The sequence below is a fragment of the Delphinapterus leucas genome, chromosome 17, assembly GCF_059928025.1.
Source record: "Delphinapterus leucas isolate spDelLeu-1000000601 "Yukka" chromosome 17, BTC_Dleu_Yukka2, whole genome shotgun sequence".
NCBI classification, from domain to species: domain Eukaryota; kingdom Metazoa; phylum Chordata; class Mammalia; order Artiodactyla; family Monodontidae; genus Delphinapterus; species Delphinapterus leucas.
In genome coordinates, this window is record NC_143145.1 from 5,981,554 (window position 1) to 6,006,438 (window position 24,885).

The following is a 24,885-nucleotide window of genomic DNA, read 5'->3' on the forward strand; positions in this document are numbered from 1 at the left end:
CAGTTCGCAGTGCCAAGATTTTCTGAGATATGTGGTCATCAGGGGCCCCTTGCTGCAGACTGGGATGCTCTGTTCCCTGTCGTGCATTGCTTAGAGTTCAGTCCTTAGAATTCTAAGACCGTGTCACCAAAAAAAAGAGAGTTTGGCAAATGCATCATAAATACCACGCATTATCTTTGTTACTTTATGATTTACTTCCCACTGGAAAAATCCAAGCAGTGCATAAAGTGTGGGAGGTACCAGGGAAAATCCAATGTTGGGCTGCTCTAATCACTGATGGGAAACCCATTCGCCTCCTACGAAAACATGTAATCCTCTATAGCTGCTTCTGTGCTCTTTGTCATGTTCGTTGGCTTGGCATGTGGTGATTTGGCTTGTAGGAAGTTACATGTCATCTATGCCAGGGATTGGCAAACTGTATCCCGTGGGTCAAATCCAGCCACCCATCTTCTTTTGTGATAAAGTCTAATTGAAATGCAGTCGTGCTCACGCATCTGTATGTTGTCTATAATAACAAAGTTGAGTAGTTGTGACAGAGACCACATGGCTTGAAAAGTGAAAATATTTACTATATGGCACTTTACAGAACACATCTGCCAACCCCACTCTGTGTCATAAAGGTGATGGATGTGAAAGTTTTGCTAATGTAAAATGCAGAGTTGTAAGGGGTTCTGGCAGAAGATGGGAACTGCCTGTAAGGAATTCCACCCCTAATTGGAGATATTACATTTCTTGAACAATCCATCTACATGACTTTGCCTTTGATGTACCCATATTACATTAGCCGAAGTGAAAGACCCTAAGCAATTTCTGTGCATTGTCCATAGCAAATGCTGAGTATCTTTGTTAAATAAAGTGAAAATACTACAATCGAAGAAAAGAACTGCTGTACTTTATTGAAGGCCAACTGTGTTCCATGCCCTTTATTTATAGCTATAATTTCATTTGCTCATTACCTAAACCAGGTAAAGCGTGTATTCTCATCTCATCTTTACAAATGATGATACTAAGACTAACCTTAAGAAATTCACCCAGCCCACGCAGTGAATAAGTTAGAGAACCAGTTGTATATTCAGATTCTCGGGTCTCTAAAGGCATTGTTTTTGCTCCACAAGACTTTCCAGTCACAGTGTCTTTCTTCTGTAGTTTAAATGTTTTCGTCATATGCTATAATTTCTTTAAATTTGTGATCCACACTGTGATTTAGAGAGAGCTGGCACCACTGTCTTTATTTTACTGCAAGGAACTTGAGATGTAGTGTCACTGAGTTATTAATTACAGGGTCATGTTGATGTAACTTTAGAGTCTCCAACGTTTAATTCTCAAAACAGCCCTGAGAAGCAGGAGATTCACTCTTATCCCAGCTTCATAGATGTGGAAACAGGGCTCTTAGAGGTCAAGTGAAATGCCAGGGTTCAGACACCTAGAAGTAGTGATGCCAGGACTCAGCTTCTTCTCTCCTGACTCCATGGTTTTTATTTCCTCTCTCACCTTAGTGCATCACCTGGAATGTAGATGTCCAATGGGTAGCTGCTAAATAAATGCATAATAAGTAACATATTCTCTTGCACTATTTAGAACAGGGCAAAGACATTGGCTTAATGTATCTAAAACACATCCTTACTTACTCATTACAAATCATGGAAGCATAAATTGTCCTCTCCTTAACCTGTCAATGTACATTTTGGCTGATTGTGGTATAAATCTCTCTTCTATCTGGAAGAGCTGTGAAACCCTTCCACAAATGCGCCACTGTTGGCAAGATTCAATGTTTGTCCTTGAACCCCACACTGGGTTTTAATTTCAAGACAACAGCCTCCAAAATTATCTTTCTCTCAGCCAAACCCATTTCCTGTTGATAGATAGGTGAGAATTTTGTTTCACAAGGGTAGACATGTGAGGAGGTCCTGAGAGCAAACCTACATCACTCTTCTCATTACATTTCTCAGGCCATTTAGGATGCCTGTGGAAACTTGAGGACATTCTCTCTGCCACACTTTGTTTTTCCGTTCAGTTCTATGCAGAACAAAAGTTGACTGAATGCACACATTGTATAACATACTATACTAAGTTTGGGTTGGGATACAAAGATAAATAAGATAGGGTCACTTGTTGACCAGGGTCTCCCCATCTGGGTGATCACAGGGAAAATTCTGAGAGATGCTCAGGAGACACGTGACAAGACAAGTAAGTGGTAGGGATCTGCAAGGTATAAACTGTGGTGGGAGGGTAGAGGGAAACAATCATTTGTGGCTTGAAGGTGGCAAGATTAGGTTACAGTCTATGAAATGAGTAAACTGCCCAGAGACAGAGGTAAGAAACACATCACAGTGGTGGAGCAGAATTAGCAAGGCCATGGAGTGAACGAACGCATCCGTGATGAAGTATGTTTAGTGCCCGGTGGCTGTAGGATGAATGTACACAGATAACACATTGGGTGAACTGGGAAGCTAAGCTGGGGACGTTACAAAGCCATGAATATCATGCTAAGGAGTGAGTCTGCCGTAAACATCTCATGATCTTACATAGGCAACTACTGTACCCTGTGGGCCTTCATGCCCAACAGACAGCCTGTTTCCTACTGCACTCCCACAAGTATTTCCCACGTCCATTCTTGGTCCTTCTCTGCCCTGCTCTGAGCTCCCTCAAGCTGACCTTTACAGACTGAATCATACAGACTCCCTTGCATTCGAGCTTCCCATTGGGTGTGGCCAGTGTAAGCCGTGGACTGAGGACTAACAGGCAGAAGAGAGCGCAGTAGAAGAACATACCTCTCCCCATCTTTCCAGCCCTGCTGGCCTGGGGTCGGCACCGATGACAATCGTCTCTGTAGACTGAGAGGTTTCTCAAGATGCAGAACTTGCCATATAAAACTGGGAAAGTCCCAAGCTAAATAGGATGAATTTGTCACCCTGGCAATCTCCTTTTTGGTGACCTCTCTCCCATAGATGCATCTGTTACTGCATCTTAAAGAGTCTCACTGGGTTCTGGCCATTTCAGTGGCTTCGCTCAGTGGCTAGTGTCTAGAAGCTTCCCTGTGCCCCATCAGTTCCCATCATTATGTCCACACCTCAGAAACTAGTCCCTTCATCTCACTCTTTCCAAACACTCCTTTGAATGTGATGTCTGTTTCCTGCCAGACTTTGACTGACAAAGAAAGTAGAGTTTACCATAATCCATATTATGCGCAACTGGATCCACCTCCTTTAAAGATCTCTACCATCAAGAGAATAGTTCTTCCATCTGACTCCTGGAAAGGCAATGTAGTAAGTGATAAAGCAGGGACTTCTGAGCAAAATCTGAGCTTGCAGTTTTTATAGCTCAGTGACTGAGTGGGCACGGGTAAGTTATTCTATCACTATAGGTTCTTTGTCTATAAAGTTAGAAAAATTATACTCATCTGACATACTTAGCATGGGAATTAAAAAAAGAGAATGAATATAAAATACTTAGGACCATGCCTCGACACAGAGCACCTGCTCGAGCAGTTTTAGCTCCTGTTACAAAGCACATTTAACAAGATCACCGGATTGGGAAGTTAGCTAACACTTATGGATATTTAGGTGTGTTGAGATTGTGGGGAGAGTACAAATGTTATCCACACAACAAATATTCACTGCAGGTTTATTATGTCCAAGTGTTGTTTAAGATGGTAGTTTTCTCATGTCTGTTGAGAGCCTACCATGTGTCACACACCAGCCACACGGCCTCCTCACTTTCCGTCAAGCCTGCCCGGCATGTTCCTGTCTTCGGCATTTATACTTCCTGTATCCTGTTTGGAATGTTCTCCCTCCAGATATTCAAGGGCTACCTTCTTCCCTTCATTCAGGTCTTGGCTTTAATAAGAACACCACAGAGAGAGTCCCATGAGCACCCACAGAAAATAAATCCCCACTCCCCATCTCGCTTTATCTCCTGACCTTATAGCACTTATCACCTGCCATTAAATTATCTACTTATTTACTTGTTTACTGCCTGTCTCTCTCCCTAGAACTTAGGGGTACAGAGATGAATAAGATATGCCCTGCGTCATTACAGTTCTCAGGGCCTGGTTCGGAATATGAGTTAGAGGCAGCTTTGTGGCCCAGGAGAGGAACTAATTGAACAATTTTGCAAGCCCCGCTAAGAGATTTTGACATTCAGGAGACAAAAGCCTCTTCAAATATCTTTTTTCTTATCAAATGGAGAAGGCAGACTTGAATATGGAAGATTCAATTAAGCCTGGCAAATCTATCTTTCATTGATTGTCTCCTGAATGAGAGAGACCTAGTTGTAAGCCAAAGGAACAACACTGTAATGGGATTGTGAAACTGACTTATGGTTAATTGATGTTTCAACACAGGGAAGCAAATGAATATTTGAAGAACACCAGGATGTGAGCTTACACATGATGCAGTGCTCTTGTTGGGTCTCTGCATGTGCCCAATTTACACTCTTAAAAGCTCATCCTGCCAGTTTCAGAAAAGACAGCTCAAAGAGATGCCCTTTCATCTCTGACCCTAGCTGCATTTACAATCAGATAAAAAATGTGTTCTGCACTACATCCTACTTATTCTTACCTGCCATAATCTATCAAAGATTTTTCAAGGATGATGGAGATAATAACCGTGTCATGGAACCTGACCAAAAGTCCTGGAACCGTGTTTGGTTCCACCAAGTACCAGCTGTGTGAATGAGGGAAAGACACGTCATACCTCAGTTTTCTCAGTGCTACACTGAGATGTAAATTTTACATGAATTTTTTGAACTCATTTTGTAGTGTATAAAATCAGAGTTCTTAACCAGAGTTTATAAATTCCAAGTGGGTGGAATATTTCATATGGATGTATGTGCTTTGTGGGTACATATAGATGTGAACTCAAAGGATATATATTGTGTGTAATTAACTAAGTGCATTTTTTTCTGGATTCTGTCTCCACGCAGTCTCTAAAGCCTTTGTTAGATTCTCAAAGCCTTCCTGATGCAAAGAAAACTAAGCCTTCCCACTGTAAAATGGTATGAGATATAAGGAATTTGGGGCAAGTGTAGCAGGAGCATTTACTTTGGTTACTCAAAGAGGAAAAGCCAGTTCATACAAACTAGTCTTTAGAATTCCTTGGATTACTGATCAGTATTCTGTACTTGTTTTGTACTCAGAATTCATGGACAAAAATTTGATTGTGGGAGTGGTTAATTAGAAAAGTAGGGTCTAATTTTGACAACTCAGTAGACTATATGAGCCATGTTGCCAACTACGGCAGCCACAGAAACACCCATACTTGTATTCACGGGCAGTCATGATTTCTTATATTATTTGCAATTTTTGAAGTGTGTCATCTTAACTATAACCCTAAGAGCTTTTTAACTTAATCATCTTGTAAGGATGAAGTAGTCAATCCAGCAAAAACAACTGGTCGGACTATTTACTTAATATTGCTAAAATGAGCCAGTTATGAGTTCCTCGGATGAGTTGCTAAATTCCAGTGACTCTCAAGCATTCCCATCTATTAAATAAGATGTTTGGATGAGATTCCTGTTTCTATCCATTCTCGACCAATAAATCGTCTTCTACCACATTTCCACACCTTCTGCCCTCTGAGCTTATCCTGTGTTCTCCCTGCATTTGTCCATCATGTTTCCTCAGGCTGGATCACATGTCTAACTTCTGCACCTACTGAATCTCAATCCTAAAATCTTAAGTCAGATGCTTCCCAGGTTTTTCCATTCACAATACTTTATTCTTTTGCCAATTCTACTTAATGTAAATTGTACCTCTCTTTAGCATCGTCCACAGTAAGTGCTCAATATATACTTATGTACAGATGTACCTTAATGTACAAAGGGAAGTCAACCTACATATCCTTCTGCCCCAAGATGCAGAAACAGAGACCTACAGTGCCTAATGATTCACATTCATTAGAGTCCGTACCTCCTAGTTTTAGTATGTCGTGTATCAGGAGAAAGATATATACTGTGACCTAGTAACTAAGCATAGAGAAGGAAATGCAGACCTGGACTGAGGGGAATTTTATATTTGGGAAACTAACCTAGTTGTGTGTATCCGTGTCTCAGTTAAGTGGGCCACCTTGGGATAAGGTCTCAGTACAAAATGGGAAGTGAGATGCTTAGAGGAGAAAAACCAGAAAGGCAATGAGGAATCATTCAGGGGAGAAGAAACCTCTAAAAACTGGGTCAACAGGGTGAGAAGGAAGAGAATGCAGACACAAAAAGCATTCCCAGAGAAAAGCACGGACCACGGTTTGAGTCCACGCCCTTTCCCTGATGTGCCGTGTGATCCTGAGCACATTGCTTCATGTTTCTCAGTCTCAGTTGTCTTGTCTATAAAGCAGAGATAGACTTCTATACCTCAGCATTTAGCTTTGTGGATTAATAATAAATGTAGTTGCATAGCCCCGTGTCTTACATAGAGGATGTGACTAATGAATGGCCGCTGTTATTCCTCTTGTCATTTTCATCATCCTTGGGATAATACGTTCAACGAATATTGCCAATAATATTTACTTCCATTTGGTACCAGATAGTGAGGCTGAGTTGCTGGTAATTTCCCATCCAGGTTAAACTTTACCCATGAGCTGGAATGAACCTGGAGGGCATAAGGGTGCATGGATTGGCCCATGATTAGATATGGTTGACAGGAGGTGGTCACTATGATGGTCAGAGAGAGATGCATGAGGACCTGTTCCAGCCTAGGGCTTGTTCCACTGTATCATGCAAAATGTGTTGCCAGGCCTTGAGCTCCATGGTAACCTCCCCCCTACATACACAAACACACCAAACATCTGGGATTCTTATTTTAAGTTACAGCTATGTTTTCCCCTTTTTTCATTCACTTCCCCAGAGTTCTGTAATGCATGAGAACTTGCATCTACCTAACATCGTCGACAGACCATCCTGCCAGGAAAAGCTGCCCAATGAAAGCAAATCAATGGGCCGTGGAAGAAACTCTTCCCAGCAGTGACCCAGTCTGCCTACTTCAAAAGAAGGTAAGGAAACTACAATTCAGTCACAGGCCAGGATTACTGGAAGCAGTCATTTTATATGCAGCGCTGTCCTCACATTCTTTTTATAGAGGTTACAGTGACGTGAACTGTGAGGTGGAAGAGATATTGCAGTGAACTTGAGTCCTGGCCCTGAGGCTTACTTACCTGCTAAATCATGTCTCTAAGCCTCAATTACCTCATCTGTGAAATGGTAAGAGTGATAGTTACCCAACCTGCCTCTTCAGGTTTTCTGACTGTTGTTAAGGTATTATAGGTAAAGATTTTGTACACTTTACACCGCTATACAAAGGTATGTTCTCACTGTGCATCGTGCTTTGATCCCTCTTTAATTCTTAGCAGGAGTCTAAAGCTAAGCCTTCTCTGTCTTCCTCTCTTCAGTTGAGAGAACTACCAAGCAGCGAAAAGCATAAGCGCTTATGTACCACGCTGAAGGCAGGGAGTTTATTCTGTTTTGTTTACTTTCATGTGCCCAGCCTCGGAACAGGAGTTAACTTGTGTATACATTTAGTAAATTTGTTATGTGGCTATATCTTTGTCTTGGTTTGGGATCTGTAGGAGCAGACTCTGAGACAAGGATTTGAGTGTCAGTAATTCACTTGGGAAGTGATCTCAGGAAACAGTAGTAGCAAATGGGGAAATGAGTCAGGGGAGGGAAGAAGCCAAGGAAAGGTGTATTAACAAGGAAGTAATGACCACAGTTGGCAACCAGAGCTTAATCCTGCTGGAAAACAGGAGAGCCAGTGTAGGACACACCCCAGAGTCATGCCATCCAAGTCACAATGGAGCTGGGTACTGAACCAACCCCTCCTGTCAGCCAGTTGGTTCAGGGCTTCACCCAGGAGGCATTAGGTCCCCAACACTTCCTGCCCAGCCCTCACATAGACAGAGGGAGGTTCTGCAGCCGGGGAATGACCACAGGTGAAGAATCATGGGTGCTGGCTGTTGGAAGTTGATCTAGCATCACAAAATACTAAGGGATTATAGGCAGGGCACCAATGGCATCAGTTTCAATCGTGTATCAGGAATTTTGTGAAATCATCTTAATTTCTGTGACTCAGATGGAGTTTTCTGTTATTCAGTGATTCTAAAAAGCGTGATCTATGATTTGATGTTATTAATGTTGGATGTAGGAGAAAGTAAAAGCTGAAGAGGCAGTGTCTAGCTTGCTGTGATATTAGACCATCCTGTATGTGTGTGTGTGTGTGTGTGTGTGTGTGTTTAATAGAAGCTGTTGTCTGTTGTGACTAAGGATCAAGGTGTTGTGGTGAAAGAAACAAAAATAGAAAAAAATGTAAAAAAGAGCACTAAATTGGGGTTCAGGTGCTTTCCTTATTATCAGCTGATATGTAATCACAAACAATTCATCTCTCCTCAATTGCAAAATTAGAGTCTTGCACCAGAACAGGGACAAAAACTACATTTCAAGGCACATGCCTTCTCCACTGAATTAGGGGTGTCTGCCTAGAGCACTTTGTTGAGAAATATGAGACCATGTTCAGGTTGTAGTAGACAAGCCCCATCATTGTCTACTCATGTCAACAAGGAGCCGTGAAGGGCCATGTCTCCACCTTCCTGGCTCTAGATGATCGCTATGGTCACTGGGAACTCCTTTCACCCCATCCTGCCCTGTCTTTGTTCTGTAATAATCAACTTAATAGAAAACTTCCACTAATGAGAGACATAGACTAAGATTTTTTTAAACTCTCAAATGTAAAAAACAAAATGCACATATAGGCACTCACTGTAACTACTTATATCATACTCTCTTCCCCCGAAGGTTCAGAAGACCCATCTGAACTGGTAATGCTCAGGGTCACTAAAGTGGACAGAAAACACCACTGCTGTGAGGTTGTGAAAAAGCCTGGGTTAATACTGATTTCTATTTCATGACAAGTAAATGAGCTGTTATCACTCATGGGTGCAAAGGGCAGAATTTAACAAGACTAGATATAACGTAATGAAACAGAGGTCATGAAACTCTGGGGAACATGGCCCAATATCTTGAACAGTCATTTAATAATTACATTTATTTATAGGTTTAAATAGACATTCGTGTATATTTTCATTAATGGTCCTCAGAATAAACACTGAGATAAATTATGGCATGTAAGCCCAGGGCTGGAGTACTCATGTCTCCTTTTTCAATATTGTATCACCATTATCTAGACAAAATTCAATAAATATTTGTTGAATTAATGTCTCATTTTCCTTATTTTAGACAGGATGAAGCAATTTTTCTTAGCTCATGCAGCTTGTAAATAGAAGAATCATTGCTTTAACACAGGTTTTCAATGTATGCACCAGACGTTGTACCTGTATATAATTGCGGTTAATGTTCAGTCCCATCTTAAATCATATCATTTATTGTTTAGCTCCTCGATTAGATTCTAAGCTCTTATCTGTCTCTCTCACACCTGAGGCTCAGTACCTAGCCCAGAGCCTTAGATATAGTAGCTGATCAAAACTTAATTGTTGTAGCAATTTCCATTTTAATGATAAAATAACTTAGGAAAAAAAATTAAGGAACTAGATCAAAGTCATTTAGAGAATGAATGACAGAGGCTTATCTAGAATCCAATTCTGTTTCTTAAGGCCTAATAAAAGTAACAAATGCAACACAATTTTAACTAACTGTGTTCAAGTTCTGTCTGATTTGGATATAAAGGAAGGAATAGTCCCAAAATACCAGCTGCAAATTGGTTGGGGAAAAAAATGGTTTTTTTTAAATCGCCCAAACAGTCACCATGAGTCAAAACACTCTCAGTTTGGGGTGATATATATTACCTTTTAAGGTGATCTCTGGCCTTATTGAACCTACTGGCTGGTGAGTCCAAATATCAGATTTTCTTCTTTTTCATTTGACCCTTAAATTTCAGAGTGAGTCACATTTATCACAGAAAGGTCAGCAAATTCTTTGAAGTGAAATATGGGCAGAGGAGGAGAGAAATATAATGGTTAATAGAAGCTGGCTTTTCAGGATCCTTGCCAGTGGGAAGCATGCTGTCAACCTTCTAGCTTTACGAAAGGAAGATACAGCTAAACTGATCCTACACACTCGGAGAGGGCATGTAGGGCTCACAAACACAGTCTGGAAATGAGGGGAAGTGAAGGCATGCCTGTCCTTAGTCTTAATGGTTAAATGTTACAAACTCTCCATATGTATGTGTGAGTGCGTGTCTGTATTCAGCTACCAGAACGGGGGTACAAAGCAAATTTCCAGGAACAATTTAAAAAACATTGGTTAAATGTCTACAGTATATACTAGGTCTTGGGTTTACAAAGATGACCGAAGATAGCTCCGGAATTGTTAGGGCTCAGTATTCAAAAGGTGACAGATGTCTAGAAATATATTTTTCTTTCTGTCATCTTGGGAAACTCAGGTCAGAAGTCAGCTCTTTCAGAAAGCTTTCCGACACCTTTCCTTCAGAATCTCCCTCTACAAATGTCCTTATCAGTTGCTTTTGATATATGTGCTTATATCTGTCCCGTTGCTCAAAGGTGAACCCTTTGAGGGCAAAGACGCTTTTTTATTCAGCTCTGTATTCCCAGAACGTAGAACAGCGTGCACAGTGGGTCCTCAACAGAGGTTTGATTTAAGGAATCAACTTACACATCCTTGGAACATTTAGCAAAGTTTCTTGTTCATAACTCTGTATTTCCTCCCTCCCTCCCGTCCTTCCTTCTTTCCTTCCTTCCTTCCTTCCTTCTTCCCTCTCTCCTTCTTTTAGTTAAATGAGTTCTTCCTATTGCTACTCCTGTGGGCAACTTCTGTACTTTTGCAATTCCATGAATGAGCAAAATCTCCAGTCCTCTAAAAACAAATGGATTTCCAATGGTCCTGGAGAAGGGTGGGTCAAATTTCTGACTACTCTATCTTGGGCAATCTTACAATTCAGAGTTCCTATGGAGTTGATTTTGGTGCCTTCCATTTTCAGGATAAACCAGTTCTCAAAGAAGATAGTAGCTAATGGCAGCCACAAAGGAGAGGATAACAGGTTAATTGCCAAATGCTGCTGTGAAATAAGAGAAGATAAATAACGAATAGCCGGTCCCTAGGCTGGTTAGAAAGGTGGCCCAACAGCATGCATTTTGTATTTTCTCTCTCATCTGGGAACTTCAATACCATCTTGTCCCTAGGCCTGTATCTTCTGGCACCATGGTTCTCCTCTTCTACCCTCCCATACTTACTCTAAATAAATGCATATAATCAAACACCCATGCAAGTCGCCTGGCTCACTGAACATTTGATGTACAGCTACAGCCATTTCTTTCCATTCTAATGTTATCACTCATCAATCACGGCTGTAAAATGGAGGGGGCAAGATCACACTGTCATTCAGCAGCTGGATGTGTATCCCACGTTTTGGTGGGCTGGCTGTGGACCATTTTCTTTTTGAACGAAGGAAGTCATCCTGAACACACATTCATTTCTGGTAATTGCTTTTTCTTTTATATCACAGTATGCTGGAGGATGTGTTTTTTGTTGTTTCTCTTCTGTTGGTTCCATTGCTTATTAACAGATTTTGAGTTCTGTATTTTTAGGTTTATTTCCTGATTTTGGTCAGGGACTTTTACAGAGAGCACTGCTATGCTTAGGTGGGAAAATCTTGAGGGCACTCTAAGTTTGCAAAATATCCCCATAGACAAGATCTACTTTTCTTGTCTCAAAAACTCTGTAAGAGTGGAAGATCAGGTTTCATTATACTGTTTTCCAGATTAAGAATGAACTCTGGGAGGTTAAAATGACTTAGCCAGTTTCATTCACATGAAAAGTTGTGGATCTTGCTTATAACAAAATCAAGTCCTGACTCCTGTCACTTCTTTTTCAATAGATCAATGTAAAAGTTACCATAATAAGAATAAATCAGTTATAATAAATCAGGTTTTCACTTTATTCCAAATATCTACTGTGGCATCCCCTAACTTCATCTTTTGTCTTTGTAACCTAAAAGACAGGTACTTTCCACCCAAAATTGAAGAGCCCAGAGGAAGGGCTCTGTTGGTGGAGCTTGATGACAGGCAGAGCCCTGGACCACATGCTGAGAAAAGAGGAATGAATGACTGGCAGCATCTGGGTTACACACCCAACCTGGTGCTAGAGGATGAGATCCTATGATTGGTCACCACACAAAAATCACGTTACTACATGGGAGATGAGATATTGCCCAAGAAAATGGGGCACTAGATGGAGAAAACTGTCTAATGTGCACTACAGAAAGGTCCTAGTACAGTAATTGATGGGTGATAAGAAGTGGAAATGATACAGTATGGAAAAGGAAAATGGGCTGGGAAATCAGGTAACCTGGACTCTATTCTATTACTTTCTAGATGTGAACAATGATTTTTACCTCTCTGGGCTTCAACTTGACCATCTGTAACATGAGGAATCCCAAAATTGGCTGTGTATAAGAATCATTTTGGAGATTTTAAAACATATATTGCTGGAATGTCCAAACATGGGAAAACTGTATATATGTAATGATAAAAGGTAGAAAAATAATTATCTCTTGGTCAGAAATCAGGGACCAGTATACTAGGTGACCTATCTGGACCTTTCTTGTCCTAATATTTTATGATTATATGAGAGAGAGAGAGAGAGAGAGAGAGAGAGAGAGAGAGAATGAATCTTTGGATGAGGAATAAGAAAAGAGTTGCATGGCCAACTCAAGATACCTGTACCATGTGCCATTCAATACTCCCCATTACGGTCTCTGCTGATAAACAGTGAAACCCTACCACATGCTTTCAGGCAAAGAAGATTCTCAAGACTTTCCAAATAAAGATCAATGGGCTCATTCTGCATGCAGACAATTTCATCAACAGAAACACACCATAGAAATAGACTACTCCCCATGGTTTCCTGCCCTCCAGTTTTCGTAAAGTCATAACAGATGCTCTCGACAGCCTTACAGAGCCCCAGACTGCTAGCAGCTATGCACTGACTCCTGCTAATTAAGCCACCTATCACCTGACCAACAGTGCATTCCACGTTGGGATTGCTTTAGGAGAGCAGCAGTCTCACTAATCATTCACCTCGAATGGAGAAGATTTCAGACACAAAACAAGCTTCTTCCAGCACTGCCTGCTTCTACAGGGAAGACAAAAGCTCCATACTGAAAGCAAGAACACAGTTTACTGGGGATTAGTGGCATAGCTCGTTTTGAGTGTAAAGATAAGTAGCTTAGAGATCATTTAGTGAAGGAGTTCTCCACCAAAGTATACATTTGAATCACTTGTGGGTATTTTGGGTGACAGATATCTGGACCCCAGCCCAGACTGTCTGTATCAGAATCTCACGGGGGTGGACACATGTGTAGACTTAGAAAAATCCTTAGTTTACTCTGATGTGGTTAAAATCCCCACCTCTGTGACAAATATGGATGCTGATATCTAGCTGTGTAAGGGGTTAACTTAAGAATCGAACTCAGACTTTTTGAAAATTAAAAAAAGAAAAAAATAAATGCAAGATGAAGATTTGAGGGCTGAGGCTATCGTGCAGGGTTTTTTTTCTTAAAAAGCTAATTTTAAAATACATATTCATGTATCATCTCAGACAGTGTAGGGATACAGCAAAGGTAATGGACACCAGTTTGGATTCATATAACTGGCTTATATTCTGCCTATGTGTATGTATTTGGAACAATATTATGAACACACACAGAACTAATTAATTGCATTTATCTGAAAAAATGATCTTACTCCTAGATTTGAATTTCAACCCCATCACTTCCTGTGAAACCTCGTGCAAGTTAGTTAACCTCAGAGGCCTCAAGTACCAATTGGGATAGCAGTAGTGCCTACTTCACAGAACCGTTGTGAGATTTTTTTTTTTTTTTAAATCATCAATGTAAAGCACTTTGTTCAATGCTTGGCCTGTAAATGCTTGGTAAATATGAGCTATGATTATTATTCCAAGCCTTGAGAAACATGTTTCTACTTACCGTAGATAGCAAAGTCTAGGCTACCCAGGGTTAAATCCTGACCATGCTGTTTACTAACGGCCATGATGCATTTGTCAGCTCTGGTCAAAGTGGGGTCTGGACCAATGTGAGTCTGAAAGAGGCTAATAGAGGGGGAGCTAGAAGCTGGGAGCCAGCAGCCTTAAGGCTTACTCAAGGTGTGGACCGTGGAGCATCACAGAATCTGTACCACCTGGGAGCTTGTTAGAATGAAAGCAGGAACCTTGAGCCCCGCCCCAAGGCATACTGAATCTAAATACGCATTTTAACAAGCCCCCTAGGTGATTCATACATATTACATTAAATTTTGAGAAAGGCTGCTTTAATGGGTCAGGTCCAGGTAAGGCAGACGCTGAAACAACAGCATAACTCAGTGCAAAAAATGACAAAACACAAATAGAATTTTCCAGCAGTGGGTAAAGACAGTTACAGAGTAAACCCATTGACAGGTAACTGACAGGTAATTTTACAGGCACAGAGCCAGTAAATGGAATTCTGGAATAGAAGGTTTTGCTATCTGGGACTATTCTTTAGGGTCAGTTCACTTTAAAGGGTCTGTAATCCTCGTCAGAGAGGTCAAAATACTGAGCAAATTTAGAAAAAAAAAATGTTTCTGATTTCATGTATCAGAGGCAAGACGAAAAGCTGAGGCAAAATTTCTGAGCTGGAGATGGGTCTGGGGCAAGAGAAAAGCTGAGAGGTCAGCGTAGGAAGAAATAGAATGAACTGTGCGGGGAGAAGTGCTTGGCCCAAGAGTAAAGAGTTTCAAAGTAATGGGGGCTGCACCCCATCTCTTTTGTATGAGAGTGGTGAGGCATCATTACAATGTGGATAACAGGATTGTGAAATGGTGCTCGTTCTGTGAAAAGCAGGAGTAGTGAAACACACATGAGACATTCAGTGCTTCTCAAGCCTGGCAGCACGTCACCATTGTCAGGGAGAGTCACAAAGGAAAGTGTCTGCCCAGGAGTAGTGCTTGACGATCGGGGGCAAAACGCTGACATTTCCGTTTTCCTAAAGTGTCCCACAGGTGATACCAGTGCTCAGCCATAGTGAAAAAAGTGTTCTGGGGAGTAGGAGAAACAAATTCCAAAACGAGTCATCGTAACAGTGAGTCATCACCAGAGATGAGAGATGCTGATTGAATAAGCAAGCAAGTGGGCTCAGAACGAGCGTGAGACAGAGGCCATTGGGTCAGGAGTGCCTTCTTTCGTGACTTAAAAATAATACTAGAAAGTGTGTGTGTGTGTGTGTGTGTGTGTGTGTGTTGGGGTGGAGAGGGGGTGGTATTCAAACCCTAAGCCAGGTAATAGCTAACTTTTATTGAACATGTATTATGTATGTTATTCTCAGTAGCTCATATACATGATCTCAGTTAATCTTTAGAACCACCTGTAAAGTGAGTACTATTATTATTTTCATTTTATTGATAAAATTGAGGCACAGAAAGATTCAATACATTTCAATTTATTAAAATTAAAATATTTTAATATATATTTTAATTTTATTAAAATTAAAAATTTTAATTAAAAATTAGCTAAAGCTCAACAAATCTAGGATTCAGCAATCTTGTGCTTTGAAGATGTGTGCTACACACCACCTCTCAGTTGGTGAACTATTGTTTTCTTTGCTTTCCAGGCAAGTAATACTATGACCTTATACTGGTGCAGAACTCTAGGCAAGACCCCTCAAAGTATCCTAGTGAGCTTAGGGTGTCCCTAAGATGAAGTTATGGGAGTGAAGCCAGCACATACACGAACCTCCGTATATGCACTCCTCTGATTCCTATCCTGGGTCTATTCATGATAAGGTATCAAATATGACTCTTCCTGTGGTCTTAAAGGTTCTACAGAAGTCACAAATGCTGACAACAGAATAACTGATTCTAAGCACACCAGTGTAGTGCAGGGCTCGCAGACGTATCAGAATTAGCCCATCTTACTAAGGTAGAGGAGGTCGGAGACTGGAGACTTGTAGTGTAAGCCCTGACCATTGTTTCGTAGTTGTTGTTTTTTGTTTGTTTTTCCTATTTTTTTGTAATGCAAGTGCCTGACTTGTCAAAGGCATCCGTATCAAGGAGGCACCATTTCAAAGAGGGGCTCTTGAATAAACATCACCACAGCCTAGAGAGCCAGGTGCTGTCCCCTGATTTAGGCTTTCTTCGTTTTAGAGATCTTGGTTGATTTCAATAACTGACCATTTGGGCTATTTTTTTTTTTTTTTTGCGGTACGCGGGCCTCTCACTGTTGTGGTCTCCCCTGTTGCGGAGCACAGGCTCTGGACGCGCAGGTTCAGCGACCATGGCTCATGGGCCCAGCCGCTCCGCGGCATGTGGGATCCTCCCGGACCGGGGCATGAACCCGTGTCCCCTGCCTCAGCAGGCGGACTCTCAACCACTGTGCCACCTGGGAAGCCCTGGGCTAATTTTTTTTCTCTTCCCATGATTTAAATTCCCACTCTTACATTTTAAATTCACCCATAGAGAATGAGCCTGAAAAACCCTAGGCCTACACCCTTGACTGCAATAAAAGCAAAACCCAGGTGCTGTAACTCTCTCTCTCTCTCTGTCTTTCTCTCTGTGTGTCTCCCCTCACGCCCTCGCTGAATAATCCTCAATGTGCTGTAGTGCTGTGTGTAGTCCTCCAGGTCTTGTGCGTAATAAGCCTCTATTTTTTCAAAGTTTTCTGATGACTATTGCCTGGGGGCAATCATAGTAAGAACCACACAGGCTGGTCCAACCACAACACTGGTTTTCAGTAGGCTGAGAGCAGCACAAAACAAGGCTGGAAGACCTACTTTGGCCAGGGTTGCCGGTCTGTAAGTTATTGCTCAACGCGGGGAGAGGAGGGCTTTCTGCCCTTTCACCTTAAAGCAAGTGAAGAGCTTCAAGGGAATTAATCAGAGAACTGATGTGTGTTCCTTGAAATTCAGGGGACTTACGGGTTGATACCTGATTCAAGCATAAAAAAAGCTGAAGGCAAAAGGTATCTGCTGGAGTGACTAGGATAACAACCAAAAGAGAAGAATAAGATAGAAGCAGCAGAGCAGCCAGGGGATGAACCAGGCCTTCTTGCTTGGGGACGTTCCACTTTGAACAGGTTTCCACCTGGGGAGGTGCCAAGAAGGAATAATTCACATTGAACATCTGCAAAACACAGCCCTGCTGGCCATGAAATAGCATTTCCGCCTTCCTGTTACCTCTCCTCCGTCCCTGCTCTGTCCCTGGAAGATCAGAGGCGGCACAGGGAGAGAGTGAGGAGGAGATGAAAAAAAATGGAATGAATAGGTGAAGATGCCCTTCCTGGCCTCTTCCCGAATGTAAGTTTCTAGTCTGAGACTGAACAAGCTAGGGGGCGGAGAAAAGTTTTAAATCCGATGCAAGATTACGTGGGTGGAACTGGACATTTTAGTACCTGAAAGTTACCAGGAACATTGTAAGATATAGCCCAGATTCCACCCACAAACTAAAAAAGCTTCTGCAGAACTTTACAGACACAATGTGATACAGCTGGTCTGCTTGCCTCCTTGTAAGACCAGGTGACCCTTTGTCGGCTTGAGAATTTGGTTGGATCCCAGCTCAGTCCCTGGCTCTGCATCTTTTAAAGCCCTCTATAAATTCCCAGCTCAGTGCCAGTCCTAGCATATGCTTACCCAGTGCTTTCCGATGGCACATCGTGGCTACATGCCACTACACTGTCCTTTCTTATATTTTTCAGGTTATTATGGGGAGAGATGGAAAAGACTAGAAATAAGACAGCAATGTCCTGTTATTATATCCAAAGCTCCATTTGAAGGCATGTAAACATGCACTAGTGTTCTGTATAATCACACATTTGTATGTATTATCATTTGCTATTAGTTTTATTTCTCCTATTTTAAACGTTATTATCCAAACCGGCTGGGCACAAGCTTTCTGTACTTGTTCCACCATAAATAAACAAAAACGCCTAAACGCAATTTGTAATAGGTCATCTCCAGACCACAGCTAGGATGCTGCATAAGTAGAAAACCAAAATTAAATCAGACTGGGCACAATGCCCAGACCACTGGCTTCCAGCAAACAGATGCAGAGGAAGAAAGAAAGAAGCGACTATATCGCAAAAAACTGGTGGAATAACAGAGAAACCATAGTAATTAACCCTAGGACCAGTTTGTCTGTTCTGGGCCCCACGTTCTAGTTACCTTTGGAAAATGAATGTTGAAAATTTTATCCATTTTTATTTGAAGTGAATCTCCATTATTGGCATCACCCAATTTTCTGAAAGGAAAACTAGAGAAAAGACACATTCTTTGTTATTCTGCAGGTACAGGTCATTTTCTTTAGCCACTAATACTTTCTTAAAAAGTAAAATAATAATAAAAGTAATGCCAATAATGGTAATAATCAAGACAACAAAATCAGTAGCAGCAGTGACTACAGTAACAAGAGCTGCTCCCCTTTACTGGCGAATTTAGCAGATGCCAGGGGTGCCTCACTTCACACCCCTCAGCTCACCTGAGTCTGCTTAGAGCTCTGGTCCCCGGCAGGCGGGCAGCTACCAACCTCAAGCATCTGGATCTTTCATCTCTCTCCTCTGCCTAAGGGCTTTCACCAGCTCCGTGAGAGCTGGAGCGCACTCCACGAGAGGCAGTCACCGACCAAGGACAGAAGGAATAGACAACCCAGGGGACAATGTTTAATCAATGTGGGATAAGAGTCAGTGGATGAAAGTTCCAGTCTTTCTGGTCTGTAGTTGGACAATTTACAGTTTCTTTTAATAGGTCCTGGTAGGCCTGAACCCCAGAGGCCCACAATAGAATCCCACCCACGAGTGTGTCTTGGCTTTTCTCCCTCCTCTGTATCATTTTCCCTCCTTCTAGGATCACCTCCCCAAAGTCTACTTGCCTCAAAGCCCTTGTTTCAGAGTCTACTTTTGGACAATCCAGAGTGAGACTATCTTCTATTATGAGTCAATTACTTTAAATCGCTATCTGTAATGCTTAGAATAAGTTTAGTTATTTTACATATAGTATCTCTAATTCTCAGAATAAACATGCATATTAAACTTATGATCCTTATTGAAGAAATGAGAAAACTGAGAGTCAGGCTAAAAAACTTGTCTGAAGTTTTGTAACTTGAACGTGGCATAAACAATATTAGAATTCAGCTCCAAAACCAGTACCATAATTTCTTTAGATTCTTGTTATCCTTTCTTACCATAAGCCTCATTATGGTAGAGGTCATACAAAACATATCATCACAACTTCTAATACCACCTCTAGTACTCTGACTGGTATAAATTTTTTTTCCCAGTAGATTTTGGGGAATAAATCAATGAATTTCACGTGTTCAACAGTCACGTGTTACACACAAACATTGTGATTGACCTGAAGATACAATAATCTCTAAAATAAAAATTTTCCCTCAAAAGAATCATGGCTTACCAGGAAAAATACAACAGGTCAATAGATGAAGTAGGGTGAGCATTATAATAAGAGAGTGAACAGACAGGGAGATAAGGGGATGCACCGCTGACTCTCCTTTAAGAAATGACTTGCTGCTGGCCAGTCAGTGGAGAATGAGATCAGCAGAGGGTGTCAGCCATCATCCCCTCAGGGTGTGTCTCAGCTGCAGAGAGAGGATGCCTTGTCTTTGCCCTTCTGAGACCAACCCACATCCAGTGACTGAGTGAAGTGGGCATTAAGGCCCAGCACCTTTCCTCCCTCACAGGATGGCTCTGGTGGAAAATACTCTCTCCAGACCTCTGCTCCTGGCTAACCAAGGCTTTGTTAAACGTGCATTAGTTTTAATTATTCCTCTATCTAATCCTGCTTCCTCGATTCCCATTTCTTTCACAGATATTTATCTCTAATGAACATTTTACACTCCAAATACCATCTCAGCATTTGCTTTCAGTAAACTCAATCTGTGACTGTTGGTACTGAGAATGATGCAAGAAAGCAGGTGGTAAGGTAGAATTGTGAAGCAGGATCATTCACCGCCTGGCTGGCAAGGAGGGCCCAATAGTAGTAGAAGGTGAAGTACAGATGGTTCCTAACATAAAGCTGTGGTCCAGTTGTTAAAAATGTTACTGGTGAATTAGGTCGCATAGGGGAAAGGAATCAACCAGTGAGCACTCTGTATTAGTCATTTGAGACATATGGAGGAAATAGTACCCATCTCCTTTACTTAAAATGAACTGATTGTAGATGTTAATGACATCTGTAAAATATCTTCACCGTAATACCTAAATTATTGTTTAATTAAATAACTAGGTCCTATCACCTGGCCAAATTGACAGACAAAACTAACCATCATGATGGTTCCTTTGTTAGAGTAGGGTCCTATGAGTGTCAGGTGATGTCCTTAAGTCCTGGGCAACATTCAGCTTACAGTGTCCAAGGCATCCAGAAGACCGCCCAGCGGTCATTTCTCTGGTCCCTGAAATTGGGATCGACGTGTTTGGCAGTTGACGCAATCTCTGTATTGTGACCGTGGGCCGTGGGGTAAAGCTATCACAGTGGAGAGTGCCAGTGGGAAACTGAAATTACCAATGTCCTCTTCCTCCCGTCCAAGGTAGTAAATTAGAAAAAGTATCGCACTCTAGGGGGAAAGCAAGATTAGTACCACTCTAAAGGGCTGAAACGATACAGGAGTGTGATGATCCCTGTGATATCCTTCTTTAATTAACCGGGATGCACAGCATAGAAACTGGAGGAATTCTGGAGGATAACTGAAGGCTACTGCAGCTCAACCAAGAATAGCCCCAACTGGAGTCACCATGAGAGACATACTATCTGTGATAGAGCAGATCAGTACATCCTTAAATATGTGGCATGTGGATTTTGATATTGTGTTCTTTCCTACCTTATCAGAAGGTACATCATAACAGTTTGCATTTGCATGAAATCACACACACACACACCCCACACAGAGTTTTGCCCTGGGACTATGTTAACTGTCCTGCTCACTGCCATAATAATGAAGTTCAAAGTGACCTAGACTTTCTGGATAGTCTGCCAAAGAGCATTTCAATCCATAACACTGATGACACCAGGTTGATGGTGTTGGATGAGCAAACAATGGCTAACAAGCCGGAGGGTAGTAAGACACGTATGCCTCAGGGGTGGGAAATAAGCCCCACAGAGATTTGGAGGCTAGACATAACTACACTTTTAAGGGTCAGATTGTCAGGAGGGCATGAGATCATGTGTTGGGAACATGGCCTCCAGAGTAAAAGATAAATTACTGCGTCTCACACCTCCCACTGTGAAGAAGAAATCTCCGCTCCTGGCGGGCCTCTTTGGGTTCTGAAATATGACAGGGTTCACACCTAGAAATGTTTCATTGGCTCATCTTCTGGGTGACACAGAAAACTATCACCTTTAAGTGGGACCTAGAGAAGGAAAGGGTTACTGCAGCAGGTCCAGGCTGACGTGTAAGGAGCCCTGTTGCTTGGGCCATATGACCTGGCATACCTGTGGTATTGGCAGTGTCAATGGTGGGAAAATATGCCATGGGGTGTTTTGGCAAAATCCAATGAGAAAAATACAACACAAGCCACTAGAATTCAGGAACAAATTCAAACCACCTGCAGCAAATAATTATAAGCTTTTGAGAAACAACTCCACATGGAGACAAAACATCTGACTATAGCACATTAAATGAGAGTCTGGGCCAAAACTGCCCATTACAAACTGGCTTCTGTCAGATACAATAGGAACTGAAGCCAGGCAAGCCCAACCACCATTCACTATAAGACAAAAGTTTTACATCCAGGATTGAGCCTGAGTGGGACACAGAGCATAAGCGAACAGCATGAAAAGTTAGCCTCCACACCCATGACATCCATGTCTCCTGAAAAGAGCACTGCTCCGTCATTTCACCACTATGCATGGTTGAGTCTGCTCAACCCAATAAAGGAGGAGAAGGAAAAATCCCAAGCATAGTTTATGGATTTGCTGGTATAGAATGGCAGTGCAAGCTAAAGTGAGTGGAAAATTCACTGTAGCCTCCTGCAAAGATTTCACTGGAAGTCAGTGATAAGGAGCAACCCTCCCAATAAGCAAAGTTCTGAGTAGTGCACATCATCATATACTGTGAGTGGAAAGACACTCGGGTTGAGATTAAATATAGTATGTATGTGTATACACACACACACACACACTCACTGGCAGTGGTGAATCTGGTCATAAAAGATTGAAGAAGGATCAGGGACAAGACGGACTACAGAGATACACGTGGATGGAGTAAACATGAAGTGTGATGTTCTGTTATATATTACTGCTCACAGGAGAGCATCAACCACCGAAAAGATGCTAAATAGGTGAGGAAACACAATGCGTCCAGTAGCTGATGTTACTCAGCCTCTGGCATCAGCCACTCCGTTTTGTCACACTGGCCACAGGACCACAGTTGAATAGATGAAGGCTACCCGTGGTCTTAACACCATGAACTCCCACTTACCAGGGCTGATCTAGCTGCTCTCACTATTGATTGTCCAACATGCGAGGAACAGAGGCAAAATTTCCGTCCTTATATGGCACAGTTCCATTAGGAGATCCAACCACTTGGTAGAAAATTAACTACATTAACTTCTCTCCTGGAGGGGCCAATAGTTTGTCCACGTCAGAGTATACCTGTATTTCAGGTACTTTCAAGACGTTTCCTTACCTCCCTGAGGGCCTCAGTCAGCACCCACTATCTGAGGACTTCTGATCCATCAGCATGGTGTCCCACATGATGTTGCTAGGGGGACTCACTTTACAGCGAAGGAGGTACGAAGGTAGGAACAGTGCAATGGAATTATACTGGTCATACCGCATACTCTCCCACCCAGAAGATGCCAGCCTGAAAGAGCATAGAGATATCCTGTGCCAGCTTGGGGGCAATACTTTATGAGAAATAGCCCAGCTGCAGGGCGTGTGGTCAGGAGACAGCCTCCAGCTGTCGACACCTTCAGAGCTGCCTGGCTGAGATCATGTCCTTTGAGCAACCCCCTTTAGTGACTGGATGAGGGAGGCATAAAAAGTGCCCGCCGTTTTGGTTCAGCGCGGGATGATTCTGACTAGCGTTACTCAATTTAGACTCTGGCTGAAGCTCTGTCTGGCTGCATCACAATTTGACTTCTTTCTCTGTACGGTTCTGCCTTTCCCCCCATTCCTTTCATGGCAATGATCCCTGATTAACATTTGCCCCACACAACTTCAGGTTATCACCTGCTTCTAGAAAGCCCAACCTACGACGTATTCCTAGAACTCAAATACTCACAGGCATTGGAAGGGGGCTTCACAGAAGTTTCCCTGTGCCTCACAGGTAGTGGTTACACCGTAAACACTTAGTGACTTGAACTGAACTGACATTGAAGCTGGATGTTTTAAATAACTAATCATTTCCCAAGACTGAGGATATTCAGAGCTATAAGTAAAGTCTGGGCATGTTGGAGGGGGAGGGGCAGGACATGGAAGGATGAATACTGTGGGTTTTTCAGAAAAAACTTCTGCAGGAGGATGACTAGACCTACACCATAAAGCAAAGAGCTGTGTGTAAACAAAAGATGAGACAGGGGTTTCCCTGGTGGTGCAGTGGTTGGGAGTCCGCCTGCCGATGCAGGGGACGCGGGCTCGTGCCCCGGTCCGGGAAGATCCCACATGCCACGGAGCGGCTGGGCCCGTGAGCCATGGCCGCTGAGCCTGCGCGTCCGGAGCCTGTGCTCCGCAACGGGAGAGGCCACAATAGTGAGAGACCCGCGTACCGCCAAAAAAAAAAAAACAGATGAGACAGGTGTGCTGAGAGAGTAGCTAAATGTAAGAGGAGTGGAGTGATCATAAAAGTTGGTGAAATGGTAGAGCCCTTGAAGGCAAAGACCAGTGCAAAGCTCTGGTCATACATTATTTTTTTATTTCTAGTAACAATGCAGTAAAAGAGGTACCATTATTATTTTTAATATTTTACATGTGAGACTCTAATGCTCAGAACATGTTAGCAACTTATTCTTTGTGAAACCACTTGAGAGGCAGAGCTAGCCATCTAGAAAATACAGGAATGGACAGAAATACAAATATGAAGGTTCAGTGACACAACTGTTAAATCAATGCCAGGAACTGACTATCCCCAGACTTCCACTTATATGGATATTATAAGCCCTTATTGTTTAAGCCATTTTTATTCAGATTTTTGGTTACTTGCAACTGAAACCACTGATTAATTGAGGGTAATTGCATATTTACTGTAAAGTAAAATCTAATATGCTGTTAAAAATTTCCCTTTCAGCATAAGGCATTTGCAAAGAAGATCATATGCAATTCCCATATGCAATCTTATGATTTGCGTGATTTTCGTGAAAAATAATAAAGTACAATTAGCATGTTTGCCTACTTATTTGCCTTTGTCCCATAAAACAACATTCTCTATACAAAATGCCCCTTTAGAGTTACAGGCTCCAGAAGTGAGAAAGTAGAATAGAGACCACCTTAGTATAACCACTGCCTGATACGGGCAACCCTGCATTTGAGGATGCTTGTCTCTCCTCTCCTTTAACATTTCATCCATCATTAACTAACCACTATATAGGACAGCCTATTTCTTTGATACGGATATACAATACTTTATAAAGTTCTTTCTTTTGAGAGAGTTAAACTCTATTACCTCTCTAGAACCTCATCCGTCAAGCCTGTTTCTGACCCCTGAGGCTAAACATAAGTTTATTAATTCTCCTATATTTTACAAAGACAACTATTCTTGGCTTTTCACCCCTAAAAGTCAACATACCCTTTCATTCACTCAGTAACTATTTGTCATCTATTATGTATCAGGTACTGTTTTACATACTGAGAACATAATGGTGAATAAAGTAGGCAATGTGCCTGCTCTCTTGGAATGAAATTCTAGCAGAGAGAGGCAGAGGATAAATGAATAAACAGGATAGAAAAGTCTGTTATAAAGA